This window comes from Myotis yumanensis, unplaced genomic scaffold, assembly GCF_028538775.1.
Source record: "Myotis yumanensis isolate MYYU_CA2020_CCGP unplaced genomic scaffold, mMyoYum1.0.hap1 SCAF_14, whole genome shotgun sequence".
Taxonomy (NCBI): Eukaryota; Metazoa; Chordata; class Mammalia; order Chiroptera; family Vespertilionidae; genus Myotis; species Myotis yumanensis.
The window spans coordinates 56,740,720-56,755,605 of record NW_027223765.1 but is presented as its reverse complement, the minus strand read 5'-3'; the positions used below and the strand labels follow the sequence as shown (position 1 = coordinate 56,755,605).

Genomic DNA, 14,886 nt, shown 5'->3' with positions numbered 1-14,886 from the left:
GATTTCTCTGAGTTTGCTTGCTGGCAGTCACCGCTCAGGAAGTCGGTCCGGCCTCTGGGAGGTTCTGTGTGGGCAGCAGATGAGCAGGAGTGGACACCAGGCGTGTCTGTTCCGTGCGCAGTTCACATTCTCTTCGGGGGCTTGTCTACCAGACGACGTGGGGACTTCAGCTTCCTCTTTTCTCCTGAGCTGACAGTTTGAAAGTCAGGGAATTCTTTCTACTTGTATTACCTGTTTGTCAGCAATTTACTAAAGTTGTTTTTATTTAACATTGTACAGGTTCTGGGAGGTGTAAGTACAAGCATGCTTTTATAAAGAGACGTAAAGAAACCATGATAGTGCCTGCATTGTTGGGGACCGGTATGTTTTTTCATCTATACGTGAAGTCCCTTTGCTTTTTGCTTATTTTCTGGCAACTTAATGTCCTGAAAATACCATGGTCTTTGTGTTTGAATGGTCCAAACATTGTACCATTATGGCAGGATTGCCATTGGTAAACTAAGAAAAGGTGAGGTCATGAGCAAATACATATGGCAAAATTTAATTTAAAAGGAAACAAGTTTATTTGAAATCAAAGTACAGGTAATACAGGATGAACTGAGTCTTAAATAACAGGCTTCCCTTGGCATTCCGTTTGGATCCTTTTAAAGCAGGACCTAACGCAAGCATCTTTTTCCTGTCTCTTTCCCCATTGCACGGATTGTTCTTTATGAAAAACAAAAACAGAAACAAAGCCTTATTTTTAATTACATCCCGGTGAGGCTTTTCTGATCTCAAAGAACGGGCGGCGGCGCCGGGTCCCGCCAGCACCTTCGGCAGGTCGGCAGGGTGGTCGTTGGCGGTGGGCGGACACCCGGTCTGGCAGAGCTTGAGCTCAGTGCTGTGCAGCATTCGGCATCATCTGTGTTTTCTGGGATCCTCCAGGCGGACCCACAGCGTGCGGTGGGCACCGAGGGTCTTCATTGGTTGAGGACCGGTGAGGGGCACAGCTTTGGAGCCATCTTCCAAACAGGCTCTTCCCATCCGCCGGGGAAGGGGTTGAGGGCAGGCCTGTGTTCACTTCAGACCAGCTGGTCTTCTCAGTGACCGGGAGAATCACCAGCCATTGTGAACGAGTGAAGCTTTGTTGTTAGACAGTTGCCTGATAGTTGCCTATCACTTGTTACGTTTGATGGGCTGCCCTGTGTAACTGGGGCTGCTCCCAGTGCGGGAGCCCGGCTGAGGGTGGCCTGGCCTGGCCCCCGCTGCTTCCGCCTGGAGAGGAGCCTTTTCATACCTGCTGCCCACGCCGCCTCCGCTCCCAGGCCTTGCTGTGCAGCCTGCGGTTCTTTTGAACACATGGGGCATGGGGCGGGGTGGTGGCGGCGGGGGAGCCATGGCGGTGCAGTTCACAATTATGGCACCACATTCAGGACTTTTAATAAACCCGGATTCCAAGGTGAGGCCCTAAAATCCTTCATGTGCTTCTTAGAACCCACTTCTTCTGGAATATCCCCCCCCACCCCAGGTTTCATTCCTCCCAGACCTTGATAAGTAGGCAGGTTTCTTTGGACGGTGACTATGCCCATTTCAGGAGGGGATGTTTGTATCTGTTGACCTAGTTTTCAAGATTTCCCTGGCAGAGCATGCCCACCTGGACAGCTGAGGCACAGAGGTGGGCCTCGACTCTGCGTTGCTGCTTACGTGCGATTGTGGGATCTCACAGCGGCCGCGGAGGGCTGGCCCTGCCCTTCCTGCGTCCCCTCGTGTCCTGTCCACCTCACTCTGGTTGTTGTGTTGACTGACATCGAGTGCGACCAGTGCTTTCAGTTTGTTAGCTCATACTTTCTTGTTATTACTTGTTTTTTTAAAATGTAAATCATTTCATTGTAAAGAAACCACCTTTATCCTTGTAGTTAGAAAACAGTCCCTCTCCATCAGTAGAAGGTGACTATGCACAGAAGTGGGAGGGCCCAGCAGCTCTGAAGCGGAGGCTGCCTCGCCGTCATGTGCCCCTGGGCCCCTGCTCTCAGTGCGGACCTCACCGTCACCTGGGAGCTTGAACATAACATGCTTCCCACGCCACAGAGCCAGCTGATTTAGAAGCAGGACCTGGAATCTGTGGTTTTCTTAATTCTCTCAAGTGACTGACCAGTTTGTTTTTAGTTGGCATTAGCAAAAATTAGGGATTTTCTGAAAAGAGGTTACCATTGCTTTGTGGTGGCCAACGTTCTCTGCTGCTCTCTGCAGCCACGGAAGAATGGGTGTTTCATTCAACATTGATGTTTCCTTTTATTCCTAAAGGTTTTTTTTCCTGCCCCAGTTTTGGTGAAATTATGTATCACTTGTGATAATTCATTTTAAAAATTCCTGAGCTGTGTGGTGCACTTTCATGAAAATTCATTTAGATAAAATTAGATATTATTGTTTAATGAGGTGGCATTTCAATTTAGACCTTGCGTCAGGCATATACCGAGAATTCTTTATGGAAGAGTTAGGTTCATTTCAGTAATAAAGGCTGAATCATGGGGCTTTAATTCTTAATCGCCGTGCGGATTGTTATCCGTGGGATGTGAGCTGTCTTAGTGGTGTTCAATCAAGTGTCCACTTAGCCATGACTGGAAGTAATTGCTCCCAAGTGGGCCGCACGGTGACCTGTTAATACTCGATTTGACCCTGTGACCTTGCCTGCCCCATTGTTTAGGATTTTATAGCAGGCGAGTCTGTGTTTCTTGGGGTCAAGTAGATATCTTGAGGTCAAACATTTTCTGATTGCAGCCTTGTCCACACTGTACGTCGCCAGAGCTGTCGCATTGCTAATAGTCCCTGCTTCACAGGGAACAGGCAGTTTGAAAATTGTCCTCCCAGCCTGCATGTAAACAGTTTAATATTTTACGGAAAGAAGTTCATCTTGTAAATTAGGTATGAATAATACATTTGTAATTACTGCTTGTGTCTTTAAACACTTGTGTCTTAATTGGCTTGCTTTAAAAAAATGTATTTGCATTTGCCAGCAAGCTAAAATTAACTCTTGTAGAAACTCAGCCACGTGAGGACGGGGCGCCAGGCCTCTCTGGGCTCCAGGCTCGATGGGAGCTGATTCTGGCTGGACCAGCGAGTGGAGGTCGTCTCCAGTGTGTGGTTTTTAGCCTTTGCTATTTCATGCCACAGTGTTATTTGGTGTTGCTGTTGGTTGGCTGGTAACATAAAATTTCCCCCCAAAGTTACATGGACACATTCCCTCTACCTGTAAGTAACTCCAGTCAGCCCCGCATCTCTCAGCTTTGTGAATTCAGTCACCTCTGCGGATTTTAGGGCCCCATCACTGTAACTATGCCTTTTCACTTTCACTCTTAAGACCCTTACTCAAGGGATTTTCTACCAGTGTTTACAGGGAAAAATATAACTAGAACAAAAGGAAACATACAGTCAGAAAAGTTGGCAAGTAGAATGTCATCCCGGGTGACTCCGGAAGACAACCTGAAATAAAACACTCACGTTAAGAAGTAAAATTAAGTGACTGTTCCTGCTGTTTTGAATGTGTTACTCAAAACAATACATGGCATCTTCTTGTTAATCTAATATGAAAATATTCACATATGATTTGGTTAAGAAGGAAAACCTTCGTTGCTCACATTTAAGGGCTGTTGTCTACCTTACAGGGAGGGCAATTGCTTTTCTCCGAGTTGCAGTTATTCGTGCTGTTTTGTGTGAACTTTCTTTTGGGGCCAGTTTCCTTGTGAGTTAAAGTCAGTATCATTAAAGGGTAGTATCATTTGTCAGAAAATTTGTACCCTCCCTGGCGTACTGTGAAAAACTTCATTTTGCCAGTATGGAAAGGGCTGGTAAAATCCAAAGGGATGTGCACACACCCATATCCTATATCCGTGTGAATGTCAGAGGCAGTTCCCACACTGTGTGCGGAGGTGCCTGGGCTGCCACTCGGGGCTGAGGACGGAGGCAGCTGTCTGGCCTGCAGACGTCAGGCCACTCAGCTTTCCTGTTAGGTGGGTTATACTCCAGTCGATAGTGCCATAGTTTGCATGGCTGGGTTTTTGGCCCCTACCATGAGAAAAAGCTCAGGTACCGTTTGAAAAATCACTGTGAACAGAAAACAAGGGCGGCAATGTCCAATCTGATTTCAGGGTGAGGAATTGTGCAGTGCGCATAGACACAGATGTCTTACTAGTAAGTATTGTGTTGCTTAAGAATAAATAAAAATATCTGCTTTTCAATTTCTTCCCTTACCTAATAGCTACAAAGTTATTAGGGCTGGAGATAGTTGTTTGGATCTAACTAATCAATAAATAGGATTGTTAGGCCTTTCTTTGCCCTGGGGGATTGAGGGAAAGGGGTCCATGAAAAAATTGCTAGAACACCAAGAATGCTATAAACTGAGAAAGTTTGGCGGTTTCTGGCATAGATGCCAAGTATCTGTTGAAAAAGAAAAAGTAATGATGGTAGATAATTTTAAAAATTTAAATAAGCTAAATGGAGAAAATAAAGATTTTCTTGATGGTGCTACTCAGAGACTTACGTACACTATTAATATTTCAGTGAAAAAAAATTTTTTTGGCTTGCAAATATCAGAAACCAGAACCAGTTAATTTAAGAAAAAAGAACATTTTTAAAGAATAAGAGGGTAGCCCTGGCTGGTGTTGCTCAGTGGTTGGAGTGTCAGTCCATGCACAGGTCTTGGGTTCTATCCCTGGTGGGGGAGGCAACCAATTGAGGTGTCTCTCTCTCCCACTCTCTCTAAAACTCACTGGAAAAATATCCTTGGGCGAGGATTAACAGCAACAACAAAAAGGATAAAGGAGTATCCCATGGAGCCCACGTGCAGAAAGGGGCGGGGCCCTGGCCGGGACACCTGTCTGCTGCAGTTCCTCTCATGCTTTTGTTCCTGCAGAATTTAATCATCTTCTACATGTAAAAGAAACTTGTTTGATGGGAAAGAGAATTCAGTTTGAAATCTTCCCCTGAGCCCCTCTCACATCGACTCAGGCACCAGGGCCCAGATTTCAGCTTCTGGTCTCTGTCCCTCCTCAGCTCACCCTCCAAGCCCAGCTCAGCCGCAGGAGGAAGCAGCACTCCCTCCCACCTTCCTACGTCTCTGGCTGCGGATAAGCCAGTCAACATGGGCAGATTGACAGGAGAAAATGTCCAAACTTTATTCTGTGCGCCCCTACGGGGGTTCCCTAAAAACCTGGGGCCAGGGCATGCTGGGCAGTCGAGGCTTACTTGCCACCTTGAGCCAAGGAGAGAGGAGGATGGTGGTTTGGGCCTTCACAGGGGAGGCCGCGCTTCCGTGGAGAGAAGCAGCAGGTGTCGGCTGGGCATCTCTCCCAGCCGGACGGGCCGGCAGCAGAGGACGCCACCTTATCTGTGATGCATCTCCCTCTCGGAGGACCTGCTGGACATAACCAGCTTCAGGTAATCAGCACCCCGAGAAGTGCCTTGGGGTGGCAAACGAGGTCTCCTGAGTAGAATACTTGGGTTGATGTCTGCAGCCCATTCGGCCCGTCGGTCAGTCGGGCGGAGGATGAAGGCTCTGGGGCTGTCCCCCCAGCTTCCCAGCAGCTGCGGCCGGAGGGGCACGGTCAGCCCCGGACCCTCCCCTAGAGCGAGCGGCCTTTCGAACTCACTGCCGACGTCACACTTCCCCCGCCACCTTCTCCCGCCTCCTCAGCTTAAATGCAGAGACTGACTGTTTCCCCTCCCGGGGCCACGAGGCCAGGTCCTTCCCTCATGTCTCCTTGTTCGAAGCAGCCGGCCCTTGGTCGGGGGCCCCTGCCCATATGACCTCTTCTTAACCAGATACACCGGCAGTGACCATGTTTCTTGGTACGGCACATCCTGGCGCCCTCTTGCTGTTCAGCTCAGGTAGTTGAATTTAGGAGAGTTAAATGTGCAGAACACCACGCAGGATATTCTAAGGCAGAATGCAAACCCCATGGGCATTAGAAAGGAAACCGTAGGAAGAGGTGCCGGCCCCTGGCCTTTACTGCAGGCCATGCAGCCTTGGCCCGCGTCTCCCTCTGCGCGGACACGGGTGTGAACAACACACGGGCCAGCCACAGGTCATATTTCTTCCTTTTCATATGACCTCGTGCACGGTGTTTTGATGAATCTATGCCAGAACATGGGGTGATTGACAGGGTGGCATTGGCCCCCAGAGACCCTGGGTCATGGCAGCCTTCCGAAGCTCTGCCCGCACTGCTGCCGGCCAGGCGCTGCCCGTGCAGGGGTGGCCGACCAGTCGGGCAGCGACCGGTGTCTTTCCATCTGGGGGTGCAGATGCTGAGGCCTTGCTCAGGGTCATGGCTAAGCCAGGACTGACCGCAGGCCTTTCTGAACACAGACCCGGGGTGCTTTGTGCCTCTGATTTCCTGAGTCGCCATTTCCTCGTCTCTCCTGGAAAACACCCTCACAGAAGTGGTGGTGTGTCCCCTCTTCTCGGTTTGCCTGTCTCTCTATAAATAAAGTAGAGTTTGCCCTGAGCAACAGGAATGTAAAACAAGAAGTGTCTGCAGGTTGGATGTGCCCACGTGGCCAGACGAGCCTGGGGCCCTCCCGTGTGTCCGGACAGCTGCCCGCAGGCCCCGTGTCCCTGGGACGGTGTCGGGGTCCTCGCCAGGCCCCAGGGTCTGCTGGCCATGGCTGGTGCCCCGTGTTGGGGAGGTTTGTGGGTGGCTGTTTTTTATTTTGGTCTTGTTATCTGCCCTTTGTAGCAGTAACGTTGGCATCATTCCTTGCTGCTCTGATCGTCTGTGGCTTTCAAGCAAAGATACTTGAGAATGTGCCAAGTCAGGCCCCTCGCTGTTGGGATGGGAGGGAGATACTCTGATGGGCCTAGGTCTGCTCTCCTGTATCTTCCAAAGAAACCAGGAAACGTAAATAAAAAGTGTTTAGTGTCAGTGCCGGAAACCAAGTGGAAATGCAGTCCATGCAGTTTCCCAAAGCAACACATTCCCACCCCCTGGGGCTCTGGGTCATCAGTCTGCAGTCTGGGCCCATGTCAGGGCCTGGCCCCAACACCCCCCTTCCCACCGCAGGTGCCAGCACCGGGCCAGCGCCGTCTCTGACCTTCTCTGCCCTTTCACCTAAGTCAGGAGCCTTCCTCTGCTCTGTCTCCAAACCCCGACCTGCATTGTGATTGTCCTTGTCCTCGGTCTTTCCCTATGGGGGTCCACCCCCATTCTGGTGCTGGCGCAGTGCCTGGCTACAGGGGTGCTGTGAGTGGGGCGAGGGTGGGGTGGGCCTCGTTTCCCCTGAGGGTTTTCTCCCGTTGTCATCTGCATTGTCATCTGCATGCGTTTGCTGGGTGTGGGCGGGTCCCTTCTGCAGACGCACTGTCATTTGTTGATCATGCCTTCTGAGTTTACCTGAGTTGCTTTAGAGAAAAAATAATAAATGTCACGGAAATGTCAATGGACTCATCAGTGCCAACCTGTTTTGGGGTCCTAGAGGCTAAGGGGAGACACAGGCCGACAGGTTTCTGGCTGACACTGTGTTCAGCTTTCGGGGATCACGGACTCACCCTCCCTTGGCCGGGAAGTTTCTCCAGGGCAGTCTCTTGCTGACATGCTTAGGCCACTGGAATAGTATGTTGTCGCTGCTCTGGGAGGTGGGGGGAAGGCCCCTTACATGCTTGCAAAGATGTCCTCCAGTCCGACCTTAGTGAAAGGCAGCGACGGTTTCCAGTGCGCCACCCAGACGTTCGCATCTGAACAGCCCTGCGCAGATTCCTGCCTAAACTGGCTCCCTCCGACGTGGGGCCAGGACAGTTACGTGCTGGGCAGTCACGCTGCACATATGCTGGGACAGGGATGTATGTCTTTCAAAAATGTGAACTCTTTCCCATCATTGCAAAGGAATGTAAAATGATGTATTTTTCAAAAGGTGTAGAGATTGATGAGGCAAACAGAAGTCTGAGGGGTTCATGTATGGGTTAGAGGTGAACAAGCTTTGTGTCCCAGGCACTCGCAGTGGGATGGCAAGCTGTCTCCAGATCACGGGGGAGCCGCAAAGTTCACCTGCAGTGGCTTGTGTGTGTGCTTGTATGTCTGTGTGTTTGTGTGTGTTCATTGTGTCTGTGTGGTATGTCTCTGTGTATGTATATCTCTGTATTTGTGTGTGTATGTGTATGCTGTGTGTATGTCTGTGTGTTTGTGTGTGTTCATTGTGTCTGTGTGGTATGTCTCTGTGTATGTATATCTCTGTATTTGTGTGTGTATGTGTATGCTGTGTGTATGTCTGTGTGTTTGTGTGTGTTCATTGTGTCTGTGTGGTATGTCTCTGTGTATGTATATCTCTGTATTTGTGTGTGTATGTGTATGCTGTGTGTATGTCTGTGTGTTTGTGTGTGTGCATGTTTGTGTGTTCATTGAGTCTGTGTATTTCTGTGTGTATATCTCTGTGTATTTGTGTGTGTATGTGTATGCTGTGTGTATGTCTGTGTGTTTCTGTCTGTGTTTGTGTGCATGTTTGTGTGTTCATTGTGTTTGTATGTCTGTGTGTGTATCTCTGTGTATTTGTGTGTGTCTGTGTATGCTGTGTGTATGTCTGTGTGTTTGTGTCTGTGTGTGCATGTGTGTGTGTGCATGTGTATGTGGGGGGTGAGAATGGATGCAGGTATGCTTTCTTTCCTTCTTTCTTCTTTGTCCTTCTGTGCTTTGTTGTGTCCCCCCCCCCCCGCCTTTTTTTTTGGGTACTTGATAGTAGATGTTTATCTAATTTTAATGTTAAATCAAAAGGTTGCAAGGTCAGCCTTTGCCGGTTTGGCTCAGTGGATAGAGCGTTGGCCTGTGGACCAAAGGATCCCGGGTTCAGTTCTGGTCAAGGGCACAAACCTCGGTTGCAGGCTTCTACCCACCTGGGCCCTGGTTAGGGCTCGTGCAGGAGGCAACCAGTCGATGTGTTTCTCTCACATCAATGTTTTTCTCTTTCTTTCCCTCTCGCTTCCACTCTCCCTAAGAATCAGTGGAAAAATGTCCTCGGGTGAGGATTAACATAAGAAGATCGCAAGGTCAACAAGCTGGCTTTTCGTTGGAAAACTGTGTCCTGTGGATGTTGACACGTGTCTGCTGCAGATAAGGCTCCTTTACGGGGACGTGTTGGGCAGGGCGGTCCCCTTTCATGGGACGGTGTTCGGACCCTGGGAGAAGGAGGCGGGTGCTCCTGGCCGGCACCTTCAGAGATTCCGCAGCAAAGGCTCATTTTGTAGCTTATTCCAGTTTCATTCTTGGCTTTACAAGTTGGGGAAGATTTGGGCCTTTGACTTGTTCTTTGAGGCATTACAAAGACTAAGAATTTAATTTTTTAAGACAACGAATAGAACTAAAGTTGCCCCAAATTAGATAAATATGAGGATTTGTTGCATGAGACCAGAGGAGCTATGGGAAAAGATGGTGTATAACCCAGGAAGGGGGTGAGTGAGGAGAGACGGGCCCCTGGAACGGTCCAGGCCTTCCCCGGCGAGCGCTGATTTAGGGCAGAAAGCTAGAAGCCGTGTCCTGCGAGGCTCAGGCAGGTTTGGAGGTGAGGCCGTGGGCTGCGCGGGCGCTGGGCTTGGCGGGCCTCTCGGGAGCTTGCTCACTCTCTGTGCCCGCCTTCTGCAGGCTCACACATCTGCTCGCTCACTCTTCGGCCCCGTGTTATGTTGCTGCCATCACATACGCAGAAACCTACCAGTTCTCTCTCCTCATTGTCCCCATGGTTTGCAGAGAGCCCAGCCTAGTATAAGCTCAGTAAATGGGGGTGGGGGTGAGTATGAGATCACAGAGGGAAGGAGGGCTTCTTCGCCCCCCATCCCCCCTAACCCCTCCTCTCCCCGTGATGCTAGCTGCTGGGCCAGTCAGTCCCCTTATCCAGTGGCTCAAACCCAGGGATGGCTCCTGGTTCCTGGGGCCTCTTCCCGCAGGAGGCGCTGCATTAGGCACCTTTGTTCTCCACCTGGTGGCTCTGCCGTCTTCTGCATGTGGTTTAAAGGTGTGGAGAAAAGAACAAAGAGCAAGGAGGTACATGACAGTGAAATTCATGGACCAGGTGTGGACGTAATGTGCATGACCCGCACCAGAGCTCCATTTCCACAGGAAAGGAGAAGGGGCCCAAGAGCCATTTCTGAAGGGCCGCTCTGCGTGGAGCCCAGCGGGATGTGCAGGCAGGGCGTGCTCTCTGCACCTGCCCTGCCCCGGCAGGCGGCCCCTCCCATGGGCCAGGGCCCTGCCCCCGCAGCCAGGGCGGGAAGGCTGTTGGTTGGCCGACCTGGAGCCTTTGCTTTCTCATCTGGAGAAGAAGAGGGTAGACGTTTGGAGCGGGGAACCTTGCTGCTGACAGTGACCTGATGAGTCCCTGTGGTCCGGCTGGCTGTTGGTGTTTAGTTTCTCAGCGTTCTTAGATAAAACGCAAAAAATAAAAAAATAAAAGGCACTGTGAAATGGCCAGCAAGATTCTCTCTGATTTCCCCAAGTAATTGTTCACTGAGTGGGTGACTTGAGAGTTGTTCACTGGGAGGGTTTATTATTCTAATGTGCTTTGTACTATTTCCAAAATAGCTAGTTTGTGAGAAGATTTGAAGTTCTGAGGACCATCCCATAGCCGTGATGGATTTTATCACTTACTAGAAGCCTGTTGCACAAAGATTCACACAATAGGCCTTCCTTCCCCTGGCTGCTGGCAAAGGTTTTCCTCCGGCACCCGGGACCCAGGCCTTTGGTCCGGCTGCAGCGGAGAAGTCAAGCCTCTTCAGTCTTCAGTCTTCGCTCCGAGCCTGCGTATGCAAATTAACCACCATCTTTGTTGGGTTAATTTGCATGGTAGCTCTGATTGGCTGGTGGGCATAGTGGAGTGACACCAATTTGTATGTTTCTCTTTTATTAGTGTAGATACGCCAAAGAAAGATAAGACTGCCATTCAATGCTGACAGCCATGGCTTTAAATACGTTATCTAGTCATGCCTTTTTAAAAAGTCCTCACTAAGGATATGTTTATTGACTTTTGAGAGAGAGGGAGGGAGGGAGGAAGGGAGGAAGAAGGGGATGGAGGAAAAGAGAGAGAGCGAGTGAGATAGAGAGAGAGAGACATGGATAGGTTGCCTTCCATACACACCCTGACTGGGGGTCCAACCTGCAACCTAGGTATGTGCCCTGACTGGGAATTGAACCTGCAACTCTTTGGTGCATGGGACAGTGCTGCAACCAACTGAGCCACTTGTCCAGGGCCTACTAATAATGTCTTTTTTATCTTTGCAATAATCCACTGAGGTAGTTTTCCCATTTTATAGTTGAAGCCTAGAGAGATTAAGTAACTTGTTCAAGATAATGAAGCTAAGTGGAGGAGCTGGAATGAGAGCCAGACAGCCTGCAAGCCAGTGCTCCACGAGAAAAGACCTGTGTTCTCTGACATGAACATGAGATTTCAGGGAAAGGAGAGGTGGTACCAGCAGCCCAGCGTGCATGGAAGGTTGGCCGTTCTCAGAATGAATGGATGAACAGTCTCCATTTGATTGGCCAGGTTGCTCCAGTGGTAGTAAAATAACCATCATTTCACTGACAGTATTATAATGGATGTTTCCCTGAGAGTTAATAAAGTGGTCTAGATGCTACTCGGTAATCTCTGTTGCTAGTTTGGCTGCTAAACCCAAGGAGCCACTGGACAGTGGTAGCCAAATGCGTTCCTGCCTTGTTACCCCGAAGCCGTGTTGCGGGCAGCAGGCAGCAGGCCCCTCCCTGAAAGCATTTGGTCACTGACCTCTGACGCCGGAGTCTGCATGGGCGTGCGTTGTGTTGTGACTGTTGTCTGTATTTTGCATTGCCACGTCTGTTTTTTGGTAGATTACCTTTAGGGTAGGTTAACGTTAATATTTTTTGTGAAAGTAAGAAATAGTATTTTGGTCCTCCTTTCTGGATACTTAAAGCACTGTATTAAAAAATGAGTGTTTTCTCAGTACTAACTAGTGGGCGACCTCATTTCCAAATTGAGAAGCCTTATTCTTCTCAGACCCACAGCAGCTTTTTGGAGCTCCCAGGGGCTGAGACCGAAGGTACAGTCAGGGGACACGTGAGCCATGCTTGGAAATGAGGGTGCTTCTTGGGGGTTGTTGAGCGACTGACTGAACACAGGAACAGAGGACGCACCTTAATCTGGTTAATTTCTTTCATTTTCTAGAAATGACCAAGATAATATATTTTAGGAGGGAGATTAGGATTCACAGTATAAGCTCATTTTTCTTTGGATTTAATTTCAAACTTATTAGTATACAAAAGTGGAAAGATTGATACAGCGAATTTCCATACACCCGTTAGCCAGGTTCACCAGGCGTCTGTGCTCGTCTCCCGTTATCACCGCCTTTGCCCCTGACTCTCTCCTCCTCCTCCTCTGGTATATGCACACACATGTGCGCGCACCCATACACACACACAAGGTTTGACATTGATACAAGACTCTTGTCTAATTTTGTCATGTCTCAGTAAGTCTTTTATTGCCATTATTTTTCCCAGTCCAGAATAGAATCCAGGATTAGACATTGCATTTTAGTTGCCATGTCTCTTTTATAAGATTGTGTTTAATGAGCATTTGGTAACAAAATCTATCACAGAATCTCAAGTGAATACACTGGACATCCTTCTGATCCATTCTCTCGGGTGGAGACAAAATCGCTTCTGAACGTCAGAGACACATAGCGCCCCTTCCTTCCTTAAAAGTTGAGGGTGGTTGTTTTTGGCAATTTTTCTTAGTAATACATCCATGGGTGTCACTACTCTAGCCACAGCGAGCTCAGTGGCAATGACATTGACACCTACTCTTCCCGGGTCACCTACTGTGTCACCGTTTTTGTCTTCTGTAGCCTCAGCACAAAGTGTCCCCTTCTCCTCTCTCTTCTCCTTCCTCCTCTGCAGACCTCTTCCATTCCACAATGGACCTCGGAGGAGAGTGAGACTGGCTCTGGCAAAGCATGGTGAGCCGTGGCAAAGCATGGTGAGCCCTGGCTCGGACCCTGGTGGTCACTAGTGCTCCGCAGCACCATTCAGGGGCCTGCAGGGAGGGCAGCTGGGCAGATAGGCAGGGCTTTTTGCTGTGTGAATTTTGATCAAAGGGAAATGCATATACCATTTAGCTGAGTGTTCCTTTATATTTAATCACATGTGAGAGTAAAGCAACCAGTGGAACAAAGTGGCATTGGAGGTAAGAGCTGAAGAAGGCAGCGTGGATGTGTGGGCGCGCAGGGGCGCAGCGTGGAGGTGTGGGCGCGCACAGGTGGAGCCTGCCTGTGCCCCGACCAGACACCAAAGCCTTGGTGTGCATTTGGCCAAAAGGCCTGTGTTGAGTTGGTCTACAAATGGCTGCTTGTACCAAAAAGAAGGATGCACTGTCCTGAAATTCTTGAACTTTTTGACTTAAAACAAAACTTGAAAATAGTTAGCATGATTATCTTTATGCTGTGGAATTAAAATTTTTACTTCTAGAAAAAACCAGTAATTTTTATATTTTTCCTTTGAAGTTGCCTGCTGTGGACCTACTTAATTTTTACTCAATTACAGTTTTGGGCATTTGAATTGTGTTTTTCTTGTCTTAGGGCTGGGGGTGTCATTAGCGAGTGGAATGGAGATTGGAGGCAGGGCTGGGGCTGGGGTGAGGGAGACGGCTGAGTGCAGGCTGGGTCCGCGGGCAGAGAGCTGATCCCTCCGGTGGGTCCGCTCCTGTGCAGAGGAGAGCTGTGGTGTGGGACCCAGGTCTCTGCTAAGGGTGGGCATGTCTGTTTTTTCTCCTTGCCTCTGGGAGGCAAGGACAACACAGCCAGTCCTGTGGGGAGGGGCCTTCTCAGGATAGCCACTATTCTGGATTCAGTCAGTCAGTCAACAGATTTAATAAGTACCTTTTTTTTAGTACCTGGCACTGTTCTGAGAATGTGGGAAAAAAATCAGTGCACAAAGCAGACCCTCACCCTGTGGACGCTCCTGCTCTGGGGAGATGGGAGGGAGACGGTGTTGAGCACATCAGGCAGCGATCAGAGCGTGGGCAGGGCGAGGAGCCCAGGAAGGCAATGCACTGCTGGGTGGGGGTGGCCAGCGAGGTCTCTGTAAAGGTGTAGTTTGAGCAAAGACTTGCAGGAGGCAAGCGAGTTAGTCCTGCAGAAGTAGTAACACAGGGCCTGTGGCGCAGGGCAGGCCTGGTGTGACTGAGGTACAGTCAGGATGTAACCAGACAACAATGGGTCCAAGCTTCCTGTCACTACTTGAGCCAATTCAGCAGAGTCAGGGTTGAATCATATGAGTGTTTATTCCAGTCCTGCCGGCAGCGTGGAGAGCAGCAGGTCATCCACAGAAAGCTGCTCTGCCTCTCCCCATGAGCCAGATGCTTATACTGGGTGGAAGGACAAAGATTACATGGGGTAGTAGGCAAAAGGAATGCCAAATGGCAGTTTACAGGTCTGGAGATTTGCAAGGGCCTGAGGGTATGTGAAGGCTGGGGGTCTTCAAAGACCTAGTGATCTGCAAAGGGCTGGGATCTGCAAAAGGCTGGGTGTCTTTAAAAGGCTGGAGCCTCTTTGCATGAGAATAGGCAGCTCGATGGGGAGGATGGGCTGCATCTCCAGGTGAGCTCCCAAGTCCCAGTGCAACTGAGGGGGTAGAATGTGCCTTCTTTAATCCAAACAGAGTAATCACGGTTAACAGCAGGATGAATATTCCTTACAGTTATAGCTGATCCCCAGCGTTCTGTTTCTGCCCCTGTCAGGGAGGCTAATGTGACGGCGAGCGACCCAGCCGCGTGGTGAGACGGGCTCTGCGGGGTCTGGGGCCTCGCTGTGAAACACTGGCCTTGTGCCCGAGTGACCTGCTGCCTGGGAGGGACTGAGCGGATTTAAACTTGAACAGGATTCTCGGGGCTGTGTTGAGAATAGCCCCT

The 14,886-nt window shown here is 49.7% G+C and overlaps 1 long non-coding RNA gene across 1 annotated transcript in view; it reads left to right on the top strand.

Annotated features, from left to right (window-relative positions):
- LOC138992306 (uncharacterized) overlaps nt 1-14,886 on the top strand; it is an 87,865-nt gene that overhangs the window by 51,298 nt on the left and 21,681 nt on the right. The window lies entirely within an intron of this gene.